Source organism: Chrysochloris asiatica, unplaced genomic scaffold (assembly GCF_000296735.1).
Source record: "Chrysochloris asiatica unplaced genomic scaffold, ChrAsi1.0 scaffold00062, whole genome shotgun sequence".
Classification (NCBI taxonomy): Eukaryota; Metazoa; Chordata; class Mammalia; order Afrosoricida; family Chrysochloridae; genus Chrysochloris; species Chrysochloris asiatica.
This window is the reverse complement of record NW_006408580.1, coordinates 1,588,365-1,598,279: the sequence shown is the minus strand read 5'-3', so window position 1 is coordinate 1,598,279 and position 9,915 is coordinate 1,588,365.

Sequence of the window (9,915 nt, the reverse complement as noted above, 5' to 3'; positions counted from 1 at the left end):
GCCTGCCCTCCTTCCAGAATGGAGTCCAGGTCTACTTCTAGGTCATTTGTCTCAGACATTTTATCTTTTTTCTGGACATGTGCTGATATGGTCATCTGCTTTTGCTTCTTGGACATGTTTAATGTTTATCTGTGGCTTTAATAGTTAATTGAGTATGTGTTTTGGTTATTTTTTATGCTTTCTGATTCCTTCCAAGGGGATGTGATCAGGATGTGGGCTTCCCTTTTCAATCTTCTTATTGCTTAACTCAGAGTAACATTCACAGATGTTGTCTGTTTCCCTGGTATATGGCAGCTGGTATTGGTTCTTGCCTGGGTTTTTGTGTTTTATAGAGTGTGATTGTAGTTTGGCTATATGGCAGCAGTTGCTGACTCTTCTTGTGTAATATAAGGAGACAAGGAGTCCTCCAAAGGCAGAAACAGCAAAACAACACCAGTGGGTGGGGAATGAGAGAAAGAAAAAAAAATAAATCAGCACCAACAAAAACAAGACTGAATACTGCAGTCTCTAATCACAGAAAAGGGAGAGGAGGGAGAGAAGAAAAAGAAGGAAAAAAAATCTGTAGCTTAATATGAGTATGGCTTTAATGTCCTAAAGCTACCCGAGAGATTCCAAGTTGCCAGTGTTGCTTGTTATGCTATACCTCAGGCTCCAATCCAACCTTTGGCCTGTTTTGCCTTTAAACTCTCTTTCTCTCCCTTCAGTCCTCTCCTACTCTTTCCCATGATTAAAAAAAAAAAAAAACAGAACAAAAAGGAAACAGATATTAAAAGTTCAGGGTATCCACTTGGGCTGAGTATCTGTGCGCATGCGTGGCAGAAGAACCCACCAACGGTGAGGGTGGGGGGTGGCCAATCAGCTCAGGCTCTCCCTCTATTCACCAGAATGAAGGTGGGCAAACAGTGAGCGTGCCAATTACCAGATACCAAAGAAAATCAGAACAAAGCAAAACTGACAAAGTGTATTGTCCACCTTTGTCCCAAGGTTCCCATGGCATTTTTCTGTGGTGTTTCTGCTCCCCCTGTTTCATCTTGCTGCTTGGTCTTGCCCAGGATTTTGGCTCAGGCCTCCAAGCCCAGCCCAGCCAATTCAAAAGTATGCAATTTTTTACTTCAGCTCCAAACTCCACAAGCTATAAGCCTTCAAACCTTTAAAATATTCCTACCTCTGTGGTTCCGAGTTTTGGATCTCTGCCCTGGATCTGCTTTGCCTGGTATTCTGTGTTATTGCTGATGGCGACCTTCACTGCACCTCCACCCTAGCTGCCATCGAGCCCCACCTCTCTCCAATATATTACCTATTTTAAGAAGTTAAAAAGTATTCATGTGAAAGTGTTACTTTTTAAAATGCTTTTATTGTGAATTGAGTGATAGTTTACATGGGAGAACATCGGTTTTGCACTCAACCTATCATATTTCGCTTCAATGCAATGATTACAATCCCCTCCATGTACCATCAGTTAACAGTATTTCCCCCCACCCTCTTTTTTTTTTTTTGATGTACACAAAAACATGCAGGAATACATAATCATTTAAACAACCAAAGGGCACATTCTTCAAGCCAGCCTCCTGGCTGCCAGCACACAGCCTTTCTCTTTCTATGAGTCTGGAGTTCTCAGCTGCTCTATCTCTCTATGCTATCACTTCTGCTTCCATCTCTGGTGTTTCTGCTTCTCTTGTTAGTATTCCATGTTCCGCTCATGCTCTTCTCTCTTAATGGTCCTAGGGTCCTCTGTTTCTGGAATGTAAGATTAACTACTCTCCCCTTTTTGTTATACAACTTCTATCTTTACAGTCGTGACAGTCGCAATTAATCATAATAACAATTACTCACTCTTGAATCAAAAGAATCTCCTTTCACCAGACCCATCTAGACAAGTTGAAAACTATTCATTGGGGATTCTATCTTCCCCCACATGCTCTGAAACTAAACTCCCTCTTGAAAACGTGTAAGCCAGTCACTTGTTGCCTTTATAGCCACCACCACCACCCCCATTTTAGGTAACCAATGTCTAAGTTGCCCATTCCTATCAACTCTGTGCCTTTGTGTCATGATGGAATACTACATGTCATATATTGGAGTACTACGTATCAGAATCAAACAGATGGTACTTAACAATATCTTTACAAAAACAAAAATATATTGTTAACAAAAATGTTCTTTGAAAAAGTCTATATTTTGAGTATTTGGCTTTGGTTGGCCCCAATTTTTTTCTTCTTCTTTTTTAATGTTGTTAAATGCTATCAAGCTAGTTTTGACTCATGTTGTTGTTGTTGTTAAGTGCTGTCAAGTTGGTTCCAAGTTGGTGACCCTGTATAGGGTTTCTGAGGAGCAGGTGGTGATCTTAAACTACCCTCCTTGTGGTTCAAACTGACTTTACAGTCCAGCACATTAATCCATAATGCCACACCAGGACTCCAGTTTTCACTCATAGTGACCCAGCTTGGTAAAATGGAGGGTCAGAGAAAAAGAAGAAGACCCCCAACGAGATGGATTGGCACAGTGGCAGCAGCAATTGGCTCACATGTAGCAATAATTGTAAGGTTGGCACAGGACTGGGCAGTGTTTCATTCTGTGTTAATTCATAATGTTGAGGGTTTTCCTCTTTTTCGTTGACCTTCTACCAAGCATGATGTTCTTCTCCAGAGACTGGTCCCTCCTGATAACATGTCCAATGTACATGAGATAAGTTTTGCTATCCTCACTTCTAAGGAGCATTCTGTCTTCTCCCAAGACAGCTTTGTCTGTTCTGACATTCCATGCCAACACCATAATTCAAATGCATCAGTGCTTCTCTTGTCTTCCGTATCCATTGTCCAATTTTCCCATGCATATGAATCAATTGAAGACATCATGGCTTGGGCAAGGCTCACCTTAGTCCTCAAAGTGATATCTTTGCTTTTGAGTACTTTAAAGAGGTCTTTTGTATCAAATTTGTCCAATGCAATGTCATTTGATTTCTTGACTGCTGCTTCCATGGCCGTTGATTGTGGATCTAAGTAAAATTAAATCCTTCACAATTTCAGTCTTTTCTATGTTTATCATGATGTTGTTTATTGGTCAAGTTGTGAGGATTTATTTTTTAATATACTGAGATGTAATCCACACAGCCTTTGATCTTCACAATAAGTGCTTTAAGTCATTTGCATACTGAGTGCATGAATAATTTCTTTTAGAAAGATCAGCACAAGGCTGGCCACTATGAGGTGCAGGTTAAAGATAGCCAAAATGTCTGATGTTTCCAATATGTTGTTGTTTTTGCTGTTGTTGTGTGCCGTCAAGTTGGCTCTGACTCATAACAACTCTGTATAGGGCTTCTGAAAGCAGCTTATGGGTTTGAACTGCAGACCTTGTGGTTAGCAGTCCAGTGCTTATCCTATGGTGCCACACCAGGGCTTTCCAATAGGCTATATCATTCCATAATCCCTGATGTCAATCACCACTCCTCCCTTCCCTCACATCCCAGGGTTCTGCACTAGACTGCAATGTATCACAGAACTCACAACTGTCAAGGAAATGGCTCACACAATTATGGAGGCTGGCACGTCTCAAATCCATAGTTCAGAGGTCAGTCTGAAGGATTTTCCTCACCCATGTAGTCTTAGGAGTTGAGGAGCCCAAATGAGCAGATCAGATGACAGACTGTTGATGCATAAGGCTGCAGGAGCTGGCGAATCAGGTCAGGTAACAGGCCACAAGTCCCACGAACTGGAGGTCAGACAAGATGAGCCAGATGCAGGATCCCAAGCAAGAGAAGAGCAAACTTTGCCAAAGCATTCCTATGTATAGGATTCAGGCCAGCTGCCAAGGAAGACAAAGAGTGGCGACTAGAGTCAAACCCTCTAGTAAAGTCAGGGTGTGCTTAATCCTTGGTGGTGGTAGTTATGTGCTGTGGAGTCGACTCCAACTCACAGCGACCCTGTACAGGGGATTCTGAGGTTGTAAATCTTTATGGGAGCAGAAGGCCTCACCTTTCTCCCAAAGAACAGCTGGTAGTTTTGAACTGCTGACCTTGAGGTTAACAGCCTGACTCATAACCACTATGGTACCAGAGCTCCCACTGCTTAATCGTTAGTTCCACCATAATCCTTGCTGTTGTTAGGTGCCATCAAGTAAGAGCCCACTCATAGCGACCTTATGCACAACAGAATGAAACACTGCCTGGTCCTGTGCCATCCTCACAATTGTTGTTAAGCCTGAGCCGATTGCTGCTGCCACTGTACCAGTCCATCTCATTAGGGGTTTCCCTTTTTTACACTGACCCTCCACTTTACATAGCATGATGTCCTTCTCCAGGGACTCGTCTCTCTGATAATAAGTCTGAAGTATGAACGTCTCACCATACTGACTTCTAAGGAGCATTCTGGCTGCACTTCTTCTAACATAGATTTGTTTGTTCTTCTAGCAGTCCGTGCTACTATTAATATTCTTCTCTAACACAATAACTCAAATGCATCAATTCTTCTACAGTCTTTCGTATTTACTATCCAACTTTCACATGCTTATGAAGCTACAGAAAATGCCATGGCTTGGGTCAGGCACACCACAGTCCTCAAACTAACATCTTTGCTCTTGAACACTTTAAAGAGATCTTGTGCTGCAGATTTGCCTAATGCAATATGCTGTTTGATTTCTTGAGTGCTGCTTCCATGTGTGTTGAGAGTGGATTCAAGCAAACAAAGTCTTTGACATCTTCAATCTTTTCTCTATTTATCATGATGTCACATTGGACCAATGGTGAGGATTTTTGTTTTCTTTGCATTGAGGTGCAACCCACACTGAAGGCTGTGGTCTTTGATCTTCATCAGTAAGTATTTTGAGTCCTCTTTGCTTTCAGCAAGCAAAGTTGTATCATCTGCATATCGCAGGTTGTTAATGAATTTTCCTCCAATCCTGATGCCGCGTATTTCTTTAGAGAATCCAGCTTCTTGGATTATTTGCTCAGCATACAGATTGAATAAGTATAGTGAAACAATACAATTTGGCACAAAGCTTTCCTGATTTTAAACCATTCAGTGTCCCCTTGTTCTGTTTGAACAACTGCTTCTTGGTTTATGTACAGGTCCCTCATGAGTACAATTAAGTGTTCTGGAATACACATTCTCCACAATGTTGTTCATAGCTTGACATGATCCACACAGTCAAAAGCCTTTATGTATACCTCAAAGCACAGGTAAACATCTTTCTGGTATTCTCTGCTTTCAGCCAAGATCCACTTGACTTCAGCGATGATATTCCTTGTTCCATGCTCTCATCTGAATTGGGCTTGAACCTCTGACAGCTTCCTGTCAATGGGCTGTGGCAGTGATTTTTGAATTATTGTTAGAAAAATTCTACTTGCATATGATATTAATGATATTGTCTGATGATTCCCACACTCCATTGGGTCACCTTTCGTTGGAATTGGCACAATTCCAATAAGGGCACAGCAGTTCTCCAGTCAGGCACGTCTCTTGTTTGCCATACTGCACACCTTTTGTCTTCAGCCTCTCAGCCACATGGCCCCAAGACCTCTGCCCTGCTTGGGTAATTGTTAACAAGCTCTTTTAAATGTCCAAAGGGCACATTTTGCAAGCCAGCCTCCTGTCTTTAGGTACACAGCTTTACTCAGTCCATGGACCAAGATGCCTACAGCTGCCGCTTCATGTTGTCACCTCTGATGCCACCTCTGCTATCGCTGCTTTTGCTTTTTTAGGTAGGGGTATCATGCTCCACTCATGATTTTCCTTCTTGATGGTCCTGAGATCCTCTGTACCTGCTTCTGATATGGTTCCTTTTAAGCCTATGGATGACAAAACTAACCAATCCCAGCCTTAGAGTTCTGTATACCTTCTTTGCATGGACCCACACAATCACTTGGTGGAGATTAAATAAGACATTGGATAGAAAAAACATGCCAAGTAAGCTCAAAGCACCACAATGGGTAAATTTGAATAATGGTTTGTTTTTTTAAACTGATCTCCTTTGTAGGTATGTGGATATTACCCATTCACAGACAGTGTACTTCAGGATAGATCTTGAAATGTTCTTTTTGCCAGTGAATATAATGCTGATCCTCTTCATTTTGTCATTCTCATTATAGTAGACCATATGATTATCTGATTTTAAATGGCTAACACTAGTCTATTTCAGCTCACTAATACCTAGGCTATTGATCTTTATACATTCATTTTGGTGACTTCCAACTTTCCTAGATTCATACTTTGTACATTTCATGTTCTGATTATTAATGGATGTTTGCAGCTGTTGAGTCATGCCACATCAGCAATTGAAGGTCTTGAAAGCTTTACTCCATCCACATCATTAAGGCTGACTTTACTTTAAGTAGGCAGTTCTTCCCTGGTTATTTTTGAGAACCTTCCAACCTAAGGTGCTCATCTTCCAGCACTGTATCAGATAATGCTTTTTTGCTATTCATAAGGTTTTCACTGGCGTATTCTTTTAGAAGCAGATCTTGGAGTCCTTCCTCCTAGTCTGTCTTAGACTAGAAACTCTGCTGAAACCTGTCCACTATGGGTGACTCTGCTTACATTTAAAATACCAGTGCCATAGCTTCCAGCATCACAGTAATGTGCAAGCCACCACAGTATTACAAACTGACAGAGTAGTTACAGCATTTTTTCAATAAGATGAATAAGTCATTTAATCATAACAGCTAACATTATTAAGAACTGATTATGTGCCAAGTGTTATACTTTACATAGATTATTTCATTTTAAAACATGATTCATTATAAAATATGTAAAAATGTAAATTACAGGCACATTTTACCAAAAGGTTGAAAAGTGACTATCTGTGAACCTAGGTCATGAAAAGGACAGTACCGTCAGTCCTCAGAATCCACCCTTGCCATGCATCCATACTCAATCCAACTTACTTCGTCCCCTCAGAATTCAGCATGACCCTAACTTTTATGTTGATCATTTCTTACTTTTGTTGGTGGTTTTATAAAATTAGAATATGCCTTAAAAATACAGTGTGCTTTTGTTTTGTCTAACATTGTATAAAATGAAATCATATTACGTGTACAAGAGGGTTTCAAATAGTTCATGGAAAAATCCTATTAGCTTTTAATCCCATTTTTCCACTAACTTCTTTATTGTGAATTGAGTGAAAGTTTACAGAGCAGATCATCAGCCCTACATTCAATAAATTATAGTTTGTTTCATTGCAATCATAGAGGTCAGTAGTATGTACCTCTATTGCCCCCCATTTTTTTGATGTGCACATGCAAAACAGAAAATGCATATTATTTTAAATGTCCAAAGGGCACATTCTGCAAGCCAGCCTCCTGTCCACAGGCGCACAGCCTTTCTCAGTTCATGGGCCTATAGTCCTTAGCTGGTCTGTCTCTATGCTATCACATCTGCCACTGTCTCTGCTGTCGCCTGCTTTCCTAGTTAGGATCCTAAGCTTCACTCATGTTCTTCCCTCCTGCTGGTCTGAAGATCCTCTGTTCCTAAAATGAACGATTATCTATTCACTCCTTTGAATTACACATCTTCTACATTTACAGTTGTAACAAGCATTATTAGTCCTCATAAAAATTACTCGCAATTGAATCATAAAATCCTATCCCCATCTTCCCCCCTCCCCTTTCATCAGGCCCATCTAGAAAAGAGGGAAACTATTCAGTGGGAATTCTACCTTACCCCCATTGTTCTGAAACTAAGCACACTCATGAAAGCTTGTAAGTCAACCACTTTGTGCTTTTATATCTCCCTCTTCATTTTTGATAGCCACTGTCTAAGTTGCCCATCTCTATCAACCCAGTGTACCGAGGAAGCAATCTTGATCCTTGTATGAAGAGTCCTTCTCTTTCAGTTGGAATTTTGAGCAACTCCATCCATAAGCAAAGGTCCAGTCATCAAATTGTAGCAATTTATGTTTGCTCCCCATATCAAACTTGTTTATCTTCATCTGATCGTGTTCTGGTCAGCAAGTCATCCAAGGCATGGGTACTATCCACAAGTTTGGGAGTTCTCGCATGCCTTCCCACCCACGCACCCACCCCCATCAGACCAGCTGGCTACTTCACTCTCAGCTCTAGCCCCCAGTGAGTGGGTCAGTGTCTATGACTTTGAGAGCTCACACGCCTCCCTAAACATCAGACCAGTTTATCTCAAGGTCAACAGGTGTCTATGGAACTTGACCAAACTCAGCCCACGTCTTCATTGCTGCATTTCCCCCACTTCCACTCATAAGTAGACCAGGGTGGTCACTAGCAAGCATAGAAGATTGCTCATATGTTCCCTTTGAGTTTCAGTCTTAGAAGGGGTTTACCCTGATGGGCTTACATTTCTTGCCTTGATGGTTCTAAGGCAAGCAGCTTGCTTGATATTGTAACAACCAAACAATCTACGTTTTTTCTGCTGGTCTTTCTTTCAAGAAATATCTTCTGTTCTTCTAACCATTCCATATTGGTCTGCATGTCTTTTCGAGTGGGAATGTCTCACCTAGAAGGCTCTGGTTGGGGTTCAGGATTCTATCTAAGGCACCATATGCCACAAAGGTTTAAAAAGAAGCCTATTTCTCTGCGTAAATTCTAGTATCCCTTTTAACTCATACAATCAGTTATAGGCTGAAGTCGGGCCAACAAATTTTCTGAAATCATAGTTCCCAATATTCCTTTCTATCCCACTTAAATGTCTATTTTACAATAGAAGACAAGGGAAACCAATATCCAAAAGACAGTCAAGCACTGTAACATTTTTCCCCTCCTTTACCCATTCCAGCTATGTCTGGATTCCTGAGTCACAGAGCCCTGTTTTCCAAGGTTGTGTATATGTCACTATTTACTTCTATCCCATTTAGCCCATTCATACCTCCTTATCTTCCTTGTTCATCTACCCCTCCCCATTCTTGTGTATTGCCCTACTCCTTCTGGTATATTGCCTTCCCCATCACCCGAACTATCATGTGTCTACCCCCTAACCTGTGAATTACTGTCCCCTCACTCCCACCTCTGGTAACTATCAAATAATTATTCTTTTAGTATGGAAATCTTTCCTTAAGCATTTACAATAATGGTCTTATGCAACAATTGTCCTTTTGTAATGACTAATTTTACTCCGCATAATAATAAATAAGGAGCTCTGGTAGCGTAGTGGTTAGGAATCGGGCTGCTAACCTGAAAGACGGCAGATCGAAACTACCAGCGGTTCCACGGGAGAAAGATGAGGCTTTCTGCTCCAGTAAAGATTTACAGCCTTGGAAACCCTGTACAGGGTTGCTATGAGTCAGAACTGACTCCACGGTACTTAACAACAAATGTCTTCAAGGTTCATCATGTTATGAGGTGTTTTGCAGCTTCGTTGTTATCCTTCAAGGTAGCATAGTATTCCATTGTATGTATGTACCAGAGTTTGTCCATTCTTCCATTAATGGGCCCTTAGGCTGTGTCCGTCTTTTTGCTATTCTGAATAATGCTGTGACAAACAATAGTGACTTGGCTTGTTAATGCTCAAAAAATATTTGTGAGATTTGTATTATGCATGAAACCAGTTTCTTCATTTTTACTGCTGTATAATATTCTATTGTATTAATATATTATAGTTTTATACATTCTACTGTTGATGGGAATGGGTATTGTTATGAACATTTTTTTGTACATGCTTTTATGTTGTAAATATCCCTATGAGACAAATTGTTATCATACATACATTGCCTCAGTGTTTATTAAATTATGCCTGGTTCCAGTTATAGTTAAAATGGAGTATGCACACTCTACTCCATGTTTCCCATGGAGTATAGCCATGAAACTTGTACAGAATGCATGGAGTTGTTGTTGTTGTCAGGTGCCATCGAGTCGGAACTGACTCATAGCGACACCATGCACAGCAGAACGAAACAATGTCTGATCCTGGGCCAACCTCACTACCGCTGCCACACTTGACGCCATCAATGATGCCACCT